Source organism: Xiphophorus maculatus, chromosome 11, assembly GCF_002775205.1.
Source record: "Xiphophorus maculatus strain JP 163 A chromosome 11, X_maculatus-5.0-male, whole genome shotgun sequence".
Lineage (NCBI taxonomy): Eukaryota > Metazoa > Chordata > Actinopteri > Cyprinodontiformes > Poeciliidae > Xiphophorus > Xiphophorus maculatus.
The window spans coordinates 16,931,527-16,942,899 of record NC_036453.1 but is presented as its reverse complement, the minus strand read 5'-3'; positions in this window follow the sequence as shown (position 1 = coordinate 16,942,899).

Sequence of the window (11,373 nt, the reverse complement as noted above, 5' to 3'; positions counted from 1 at the left end):
CTTGGTGAAAGATCAAGCATATTTCTTAACATGCTTCCATTATGTTACCCCAAACCTTTAAAACTTTTCATTTTGTTACACTGATTCCTCAGTCTGTTAGTAGTGTCCGTTTTGAATTTATTCATATTATTTATATTCAACTCTTTAAGGGATTGGTCCTCTAATTTCTTCTCATCGCACTGCTTGTTGAATGTTACTGAATGTGTTTGGGAGAAAGGGGAAAATAGTCCCTTTCTAGTATAGACATATTTTTTCCAATAAATCTTTCTTGACCATAATTTCAAAGAATCTTCGCTCTATACCTTTTCTTAAGTTTCACCAAACTCTGAGCAAAGGTGCAACTATTACAGGTTTTAGATGAACATCATAGACTTCCACATTCCCTGCCATTATGGCCAGTTCTTACAATTAAACTCTAAGACAAAATTGCATTTACTTCACTTTGGAAACAATTGCTAAATCAATTGAAGTGCAACAATTTAAACTGGTGCAACTGTTGGAGCCTATTAAGAATTGGATTAATTTATTTTTGCTAATGTATTAAGGTTACAGATCTAAATTTATATAAATAATATATCTATTGTAACTTGTTTATTTACTTGTTTTGTTTAGACCCTCCTCCTTATCAGGTGACCTCCTGCTGTGATTAGGCAGCGGAAGCAGCTGCTGCGGGGCATCTGATTGTTTGGTTAAGGAGCGAGGGGTGAAATAGTTTTTCCACCGCACCAAATAAAGTTTAATTTTACATTTTTTGGAAAGTCAACTCGGAGAGTGTTTCTGTTATTTTTGTACATTGAGAAAGTCACCGTTTGCCACCAGAAAACTTTCCGCGAGTGCTTTGTTTTGGATGAGTCGGAAAACCCTCCTCCTAGAAACTACTCTGGCACCTTTTGATTTTTGATTTTTGTTAAAATCCAAGAGTAGCCGTAACAAGTGGAAAAACTTCACTGATGACTTGATGAAAGACGCAAAGTTGGGGGATCCAGCGGAGATCGCTCGCAGACGAACAAAGAAAGCAGCCAGCGGGTCGTGAGTAAAACCAGCTGATTAAGTTTATGAATGAAAGCGCCGCTGCGCTACAAAGAAACTATGGATCACTACCGAAAGCAAAGTTGTTGACTTTGAAAAAGGACTGTGGCAAAGAAGAATTTTTATTGATGAACTTATTTGAAAGAGAAGGGGTCTGTGTGATAATTAACGATGTCTGATCCTGAAACTCCTCCTGCGTCTGAGGACATGTTAAAGGTGCGCGTTCTTTCGCGCAGAGGCAGACTGGGTGCCTGTACTAGAAAGATTAATGAAACCAAGACTTTGATGTCTGATGCAGGAAACGTTGATGCAGTCAATGAATCAGTGCAAGCATTTAAGGAAGCTGTGGATGAGTTTAGAAATGCTCATAAGTTAGTTCAAGAGCTCTTATCAGAGGAAGAAAAAGAAAATGATTACGATGACTGGTTTGAGCCTCGAATAACTAACCTAAATTATTTTTTGAACGATGTTGAAACATGGAAAAAAGACATTGTACAATCAACAATCAGACCATCTGACAGCATATCCAATGTATCACAGAAATCAAAATCCTCTTCTTCCATAAGATCATCAGCATCCAGATCTTCCTCAGTCTCTTCAGAGTTAAAAAAGGCCAAAGCAGAACAGGCTGCTGCACTGGCACGAGTAGCTGCCTTGAAAGAGAAACATGCTTTGCAAATGGAGGAAGCAAAATTGAAGTTAAAGATGGAGCAAATTGAGCTAGAAGCTGATCTTGCAGCATCAACCGCTAAATTAAAGACCTTGCAAAGTGATGAGGTGGACCAGAAACCATCTTTAGGTGATGGCATGAATGAATATTATAGCTCTCATCAAGAACCAGAGTCAATAGAGGGCAATGTGGAATTTATGCAGCTAGGTGCTATACCAAAAACTCCACTTCAACGGACTATTTTTGAGAGATGTATATCTTCTCCCAGGAGTTTAAGCACAGCAGAGAATAAACCTCAAAATAAGAAACCCACTGAAAGTGAAACTGAAGCTGCAACTTATGATCATAATGCATCTCAAACTGTACAAGATTACCCAGATGTGGCTGTTACTGCTGCTAATGACAATTTTAATGTTGTTATTCAAAGACAAAATGACATAGCAGAACTCATTGTCAGCCAGCAAAACCTGTCTTTGTTACCTCCGAGAAATATTTCTGTGTTTGATGGTAACCCATTAAAATACCAGTCTTTTGTTCATGCATTTGAACAATTAATTGAAGACAGGACTAAAAACGATAAAGACAGACTGTATTATCTAGAACAATTTACATCTGGTTTGCCAAGAGATTTGGTTCGCAGCTGCTTACATATGGAAGGAAGTAGAGGCTACAGAGAAGCTAAACAACTATTAAAGGAGCACTTTGGAAATGAAATTATAGTTTCTGGAGCTTATTTGGATAAAGCCTTGAACTGGCCAGCAATTAAAGCTGAGGATGGAAAAATGCTGTATGGATATGCAATGTATTTGAGAGGATGTTGTAATGTAATGCAAGATTTACAGTACATAGAGGACCTTGAAATCCCATCAAACTTAAGGCTGCTAGCATCCAAACTACCTTATAAACTGCGAGAAAGATGGCGAACCACAGCTTATGAAATACAACAGAAAACTGGCAGGAGAGTCAGATTTAAACATCTTGTTGAGTTTGTGGAAAATCATGCTAACATGCTTTTGGATCCTTTGTTTGGAGACATTCAAGACCAAACAACAACCAGAAAAACATTCCCAAGAGGCAAAGGTGAACTAAAATCAATAAGAGGTAAAAACAGCAGCTTTGCAACATCAATAGTTACCGAGAATACAGGATGTGCTATAAAGCAATCAGTTTTGCCTCCACCACCTCCTGAAACGACACCCAGTCCCATTATCCCTCACTGTGGATTTTGCGAAGGAAAACACAACTTAACTGACTGTTTGCATTTTAAAACAGAGTCACGTGATAGTAAAGTTGAATTTTTGAGAAGTCACGGATATTGCTTTGGTTGCCTACGAAAAGGTCATTTAAGCAAAAATTGTAAGAGGAGACTAATGTGTCAAGTTTGTCAAATGAGACATCCAACAGTACTCCATATTAAAAGTGCAAAAGTTTCAAAGCAGGACAGTCAAACTGAGATTGAAGAAACTCCCATAAGCAGTGCTCTTGTTTCAGCAGGTGACTCAACCGGGGCCGGGAGAAAATGTGCACTTGCAATTGTTCCCGTCCGAGTTAAGGTGGCAAAAGGGGACAAATATATTCAGACCTATGCTTTCCTTGACCCGGGCAGCACTGCAACGTTTTGTACTGTAAGATTGATGAACCGACTAAATTTGAAAGGACGCAAAACAAAGATACTTCTGCGAACAATGGGACAGGAAAAGCCTGCAGAAACCTATGAGGTTAGAGGACTAGAGGTGGGAGATTTGAAGGGCTGTACATACTTGGACCTGCCGAAGGTTTACACACAGGATAAAATACCTGTCTCAAAAGAAAACATCATCACACAAGCTGATCTGGAGATGTGGCCTCATCTCAGGGGTGTCCATTTAAAGAAAATTGAGGCAGACATTGAACTCCTCATTGGAACTGACATTCCTCGAGCATTAGAGCCATGGAAAATAATAAATAGTCATGATAATGGACCATACGCAGTGGAAACTGTACTTGGATGGGTGGTAACTGGACCACTTGGTGTTGGTAGTACCGCAGAATATGCTGGGCCTATTGCAGTGTCAAGTAACAGAATTTCTGTTACTGAATTGAAGGATCTGCTCATCAGACAATATAACCAGGATTTCTCTGAGAACTTATATGAGGAGAAAATTGAGATGTCTGTTGAGGATAAGTGTTTTATGGAGATTGCTTCTGGCTCATTGTATATTAAAGATGGACACTATCACCTACCACTTCCTTTCAGAAATAAAGACAAAGTTATGCCTGATAACTATAAAATGGTTAAGGAACGCACACAGCACCTTATGAAAAGGTTTAAGAAGGATAGGATGTATGCAGAAGAATACACATCATTTATGGAGGACATTTTGAAAAGGGGCTATGCAGAAAAGGTTCCATTTGAGCAGCTTTGCAGGGAGGATGGACATGTCTGGTACATTCCACATCATGGTGTCTACCATAAGCGAAAGCACAAACTGAGGGTGGTGTTTGACTGTACATCCTCATATCAAGGAACCTCTCTGAACAAGGAGCTCCTCCAAGGGCCTGATTTAACAAACACCCTTATTGGGGTACTGCTAAGGTTTCGCCAAGAACCAATCGCAGTAATGGCAGACATTGAGGCAATGTTTTATCAAGTCTATGTGGATGAAAAAGACAGAGATGTCCTGAGGTTTCTGTGGTGGCCAGAAGGGAACATTAACAAACCTCTGGAAGTTTACAGGATGAAAGTTCACCTCTTTGGCTCTGTATCATCCCCAAGCATCGCTAATTTTGCTCTGCGTCAAACTGCTACTGACAACCAGAAGCATTATTCTGATGAGGTTATCGAAACCATTAAAAGTAACTTTTATGTGGACGATTGCCTCCGATCAGTGGCAACAGTAAATCAGGCAATGAAGCTTGTCACAGATCTCACCAAAATATGCAGTGAGGGAGGTTTCACATTAACAAAATGGGTCAGCAACAACCATGAAGTGCTGGCAAGCATCCATGAACATCACAGAGCTGGATCATTTAAGGAACTAGATCTGGACAAAGAAAAGCTGAAAGAACAAATAACAGTTGAGTCTGCACTTGGACTCCACTGGGACACTCTCAGTGACACCTTCAGCTTTAAAGTAACCATCAGGAGTCGACCTGCTACCAGAAGAGGTATACTCTCCACAGTGAGTTCAGTATATGACCCATTAGGATTTCTTTCTCCTTTCGTCCTGAAAGCCAAACAATTACTCCAAGAACTCTGCAAAACCAAATATGGATGGGATCATGTCATTCCCCAGGAATTTGCAAAGCCTTGGCAAAGATGGCTCAAGGAATTAAATCTGCTACATGACTTTCAAGTTGCAAGGTGCATAAAGCCTGAAAACTTTGATCCTGTGGAAACTGCTGAATTGCATCACTTTTGTGATGCAAGTGAGTCAGGCTATGTATGGTACAGTAAGCTACCTCAGATTATCAAATCACCAAGGTCAAATCCATGTCTGCTTTATATTTGGAAAGGCTAGAGTGGCACCTCTAAAGCAGATGACCATACCCAGACTGGAACTCACAGCAGCAACATTGGCTGTAAAAGTGGATCGAATGCTAAAGAAGGAGCTGCAATTACCACTTACAGATTCAACTTTCTGGACAGATAGTACATCTGTGTTGAAATATATTCACAATCAAACGAAAAGATTTCACACTTTTGTATCCAACAGGATTGCAGTAATCCATGACCTCTCCCACACCAGCCAGTGGAGATACATAAGTTCAAAAGTCAACCCAGCCGACGACGCATCAAGAGGGCTTTATGTGGAATCTTTCGTAAGTTCAAAATGGCTGACCGGTCCGGAATATCTCAGCAGAGAAAAAAGAACATGGCCGAGGCACACAGAAGGTCTGGAAGAAATACCAGCAAACGATCCTGAGGTGAGAAAGGAGATCACAATCAACAGTGTGATAGTGGAGGATCAACATCCAGTATGCAAGCTAATCAAGTATCATTCATCATGGAACAAACTTCAGAAGGCGGTAGCCTGGATATTAAAAGTGAAAAGACATCTTCTACTGCTAAGCCAGCAAAGAAAAAGTCAAACTCACCTGTCTTCAGGAGTGATGAAAAAGCTGAAAAATCAACATGAAACCCACAACCTGTCAGTGGAGGACATGCAAAATGCAGAGAAAGCTATAATTTGTTTTGAACAAAAACGCTACTTTGACTGTGAATTTACTTACTTGGAACAAGGCAAACCTCTGAGTTCAAGAAGTACCATCCTCAAACTGGATCCGATGCTTGATGGTAGCATTTTGAGAGTTGGCGGCAGGATAAATAAAAGTACAATGCCAATCCACCAGAAAAACCCGATTATTTTACCTAAAGGTTCACATATATCTAACCTCATTTTACAACAAATTCATCACCAAGTTGGACATTCAGGAAGGAGCCACATGCTCTCCAAGCTAAGGCAGAAATTCTGGCTCCCACATGCAAACTCTTTAGCCAGAAAAATTATCAAGAGCTGTGTATTCTGTAGACGCATACAGGCAAAACCTGGTGAACAGAAGATGTCGGACCTTCCTGAGGACCGTTTATTTCCAGACCTACCTCCTTTTAGTCATGTTGGCATTGACTACTTTGGTCCTAGTGAAGTAAAAAGAGGACGAGCTCAGGTGAAACGATGGGGAGTCATATTCACCTGTCTGGTGAGTCGAGCTGTCCACCTGGAGATGGCCAATTTCTTAACCACAGACTCGTGTATAAATGCTATACGCAGATTCATCTGCAGAAGAGGATCAATGATGAGCATCAGAACAGACTGCGGGACAAGCTTTGTGGGAGCACAAAAGGAACTACAAGAAGCATTAAGAGAGCTAAATCATCAGAAAATCCAAAAGGCTCTTTTAGTAGAGGGAATAAAATGGATTTTTAACCCTCCTTATGGGGCTCACCACGGTGGAGTCTGGGAAAGACTAATACGTCTAATCAAAAAGACCCTCACATCTATTCTAAAGGAACAAACACTGGACGATGAAACGCTGTCAACAGCACTATGTGAAGTAGAAGCCATCCTAAATGACAGGCCAATAACTTCAGTGTCAAATGACCCCAATGACTTAGAACCACTAACACCAAACCATTTACTCCAGCTGAAAGGGAAAGCAACCATACCACCAGGAGTCTTTGAAAAAACAGATCAATATTCAAGAAGAAGATGGAGACAAGCACAGTATCTTGCAGATCTTTTCTGGAGACGTTGGATAAGGGAGTATCTCCCACTCATGCAAGAACGAAGCAAGTGGAACAGCAAAAAGAGGAACTTCAGCCCTGGAGATCTGGTTGTTATTGTGGATAACTCGGCACCAAGGAGCGCATGGACAATGGGCCGTGTTATGAAGACTTTTCCAGATGCCAAAGGCTTTGTTAGAAGTGTTTTGGTTAAAACCAAAGCCAATGTTATCCAGCGACCAATAGATAAGCTCTGTCTTTTAATGGAGGCAGCAGGATGAAATAAAAGACTTTCTAATATTTACTATGGACTGCTTTAAGCATTAGAAATGTTGAGAGGCTCTAGATAACATTTATAGACAAAAGGATTATGAACATTGATTTTTAAAGATCATAATTAAATTTTTGTCATGTTTTTGCTAGATACTAGGCTCCTATGAATATTATTTTTGTAATTGTTACTTTGCTAAGGCTAACAATTTGGGGCCGGGATGTTGGAGCCTATTAAGAATTGGATTAATTTATTTTTGCTAATGTATTAAGGTTACAGATCTAAATTTATATAAATAATATATCTATTGTAACTTGTTTATTTACTTGTTTTGTTTAGACCCTCCTCCTTATCAGGTGACCTCCTGCTGTGATTAGGCAGCGGAAGCAGCTGCTGCGGGGCATCTGATTGTTTGGTTAAGGAGCGAGGGGTGAAATAGTTTTTCCACCGCACCAAATAAAGTTTAATTTTACATTTTTTGGAAAGTCAACTCGGAGAGTGTTTCTGTTATTTTTGTACATTGAGAAAGTCACCGTTTGCCACCAGAAAACTTTCCGCGAGTGCTTTGTTTTGGATGAGTCGGAAAACCCTCCTCCTAGAAACTACTCTGGCACCTTTTGATTTTTGATTTTTGTTCAAATCCAAGAGTAGCCGTAACAGCAACATATTCCAAAACAATGTAGCAGCAGCATGTCTATTGTTTATAAAATTAAAAATTGATTAACAATACGCTGTGCATGGGTGATGTTATGGTTTTAATTTATGGATTGGATCACACAGTGTTATAGAATTGGATTTATGGCTATAAATGTTTCTATGTTTTGTTTGAGTTGTCTCTTCTGTGCATATTATTCAACATTTATTTACAAGTAAACTATATAGAAAATATTAAATGAAGCAGCAATGACTATCACGAAAAGCTGAGAAAATTCAATCATTCAAAGATTCAGGGCCATTTTCCTTGATAAATTTTACCCATGCAATCTGTTGCCACCCTGGTAACGGGATGAAACTGGAAAAGTGTTCTGATCTAAAAAACCTGTAGGAACTCTTTTGAATTTGAATTGCTATTGTTTTCAATAACAAATTGCTATGTTATTGACTTTTATGTGGGCATAAATCAAAATTCAAACTTCATATTCACTTGATGTAATAAGGTAAGGTGAAGTCAGAAAAGGTACTGGAATAATTTTTACACCATTGTAGCTTGGCATTTACAGCCTTTGTTAATTAACTTTTCGCTCAAATATTTTCCAGTATGGGTTTTACCAGTATGCCTTTGCTAAATGACTTTGCCATTCGAACATATGCATATTACTGTTACAACCCATTTTCAAAACCTTTGCTATTTGCTTTTTTTCTGCTGAAGTTTTTGATAAAATGCAATAAAATATGTAGGAAACAAAGACAGAGAAATTTGTTATTGTGACGTAATTGGCACACTTGTACGATTATTTCCCAAGACTTTCATTAAAATAAATATCACGTACATTGTCAATTAATATAGTTTTGGATAATTCTTTAAGACATTGGTGTGCAGCTTCAGTCGTGGAGGGCTGGTGCCCTGCCAGTTTTATAGGAGTTTTTGCTGAAATAGGACAGATTTAAACTACATTCTCAACATGTCAAAGTTCTGCAGAGACCTAATGAACTGGTTCGGGTGTGAAGAACCAGTGGAAAAAAACACTAAAACATGCAGGATACCAGCAGCCCTTGTATACAGACTTTTGACACCGCTGCCTGAAAACAAGATGGCAGTCAATAATTAGATTAGATCTCTCTCTCTCTCTCTCTTTCTATATATATATATATATATATATATATATATATAGACACAAAGCTTAGACACTTTGTTCACTCTAAACATGTAAATATGTCTCCCGCATCAGCGAAATAAAGATGTTTTTAATCCGACCTTGTTTTCTTTCTTAATTCTGAAGGTGAACAGCGACGTTCACCTTCTTCTCTGGTCAATTAAACTTTAAGAGTAGGTCACTGATGACCTCTAGTGGACAAGCGTCAAATGACAGGATTCTAAGCAATGAAATGTGATTTAATCAGGAAACCCATTTATATTATTAGTAACACCTTTAACAGATAATCAGTGTCAAATGAATAAAAAAAAATAAACACTCACAATAGCGTTTATCAACCAAATGGTTTCTGTCTTCCTGAAACTTACTAAGTTTCATTCTTGCATAATAGAAGCCATGTTGGTCTTTAGCAATAAACATTTAGCAATGGGTCATTTGAGATTTTTTGACAGCAAGAATTTCTTGAGGTAATTTATTCAAATATTGTTTAAATGTAATGCATTCAACTATCTTGTGATGTGCTAGCTAATTTACAAACCTCAGTATTCAGCATAATACAAAATAAGTGGACTATTTATTTTTTAAGTTAAGAAGCATTTTAGTACAACCTGTGAGTCAGTGTTTGAGGGTTGGGGTCCACCCACAAACAAAAAATAAATAAATAAATAAATGAAACAATTAAAGGTGATGATTTAATCATGGAATCAGAGGACAGACTCAAAGATCAATGAAAATGAGAGAGCTTAAATACAAAGGAGATGTGATCAGGGATATGGAAGCCAGGTAAGTCTAATCAGGAGAGTGCTGAGCAGCTGAGAGACAAATGAAGCTGAATCAAAGCACAGATTTAACATAAGAAAAAAACTAAGACGCACAACAGAACCCAAGAAATAACTAAGAAGCTAAATATAAAGCAATTAATTAATGATAAGACATAAACAACAATTATGAACACAGAGAATAGCACTATATGTGGAATGGCATAAATAACAATAACTTAAAACCCAAAACGACTTGGAAACAAATGCAAACCAAAAACCCAGACACCGAATGGATCATGATATTATGCAAATATACTGTGCAAAAGCTGGTCTCATATTAGTTATTATTGGAAAATGTATCCATGCTTCAACTGACCTTTTACACCTGAATTTCTTCAACAATAAAACAGGACATGGCACAAAAACATTTTTCTTATGTCTGCTATCTAAAAAATATCCTAACCACCAATATGACAAGATGGTAAGAAATCATAATTCCATTAGATTTCCAGTTTTATGCGACCATATGCATGTTGGTCCAATTTCAGACCAGGTTCTGAAATTGAGAACATTAGGATGTTTTGACAGCAGTGTGTATAGATGCAACGGCGCCCTCTAGAGTAAATATTTGGTGTGACATCTGCAGTAATATGATGCTTTTAAGGAAAGTGTTAGACATAATGTCACTTCTGAACATTTCTAAAAGTCATCACTTGAATGCATCGAACATATCGTAGCACATGGAAAATGATCACATATTGTCACTTGGCGCTATTTTCTATTCACTAGCATCAGTTAAGCCACATATCAATTACATATTTTATCATAATGAAACAAAAGATTTTTGTTGGAAAGTTAAAACAATTTACTCGATAGATGAATCCTGCACCTGAACTACAGCAAAAGAACTTTCTGTCAGAAAAAAAACAGCTAGACCCAAACAGGAAGTGCAGCATGTCACAAAACACACGAATAAGAAATATGCCGTTCTTCAAAATAAAAGCATACGTTGACTACTAAGTGTCACTATTGGACCAAGGAAAAAGCAGGAAAATACAGTAAAATACAGTATTCCTTTTCCTAATGTCAATTTGGCAGCATAACTTATTTTATCACTCAATTTTAAACAGTTGTAGTAACCTAGGTTGCTACATGGGGGGTAACTATGGCAACCAGTGACAGTTTAAAAGACCACTGACTCTTTCTGCAGTCACGTTGCGCGCGCATCCGCCGTGTTAATAAAAAATCCATCAGACAAGCCCACTTTGAATATCGAAGGAAACTGTGACATCACAATGTGACATAACAATATAACTCCAAAGGCAGAATTCTGACATCACCAGCGATTATATAAGTTCCTCACATCGATCTACTTTCATCACAGCCGTTTAGCAGCCGTTGTTGATACATTTCTCGTGAGAATTTATTTAGAAGTTCGCAGTAAGATTTCAGCTTTGTTTGGTTCACATTTCTTTGGAGACTGACTGCAAGTTTAACGTGAAATCTTTACTGAGTTTATAGACAAGTGATTTTAGCTTACTACCTAAAACAACCAAAGGTTATAATGGAGTCCAGCCAAAGTAGAGTCGAGGAGGTTGCATTCAACAACATTGTTGAAAGGGAAA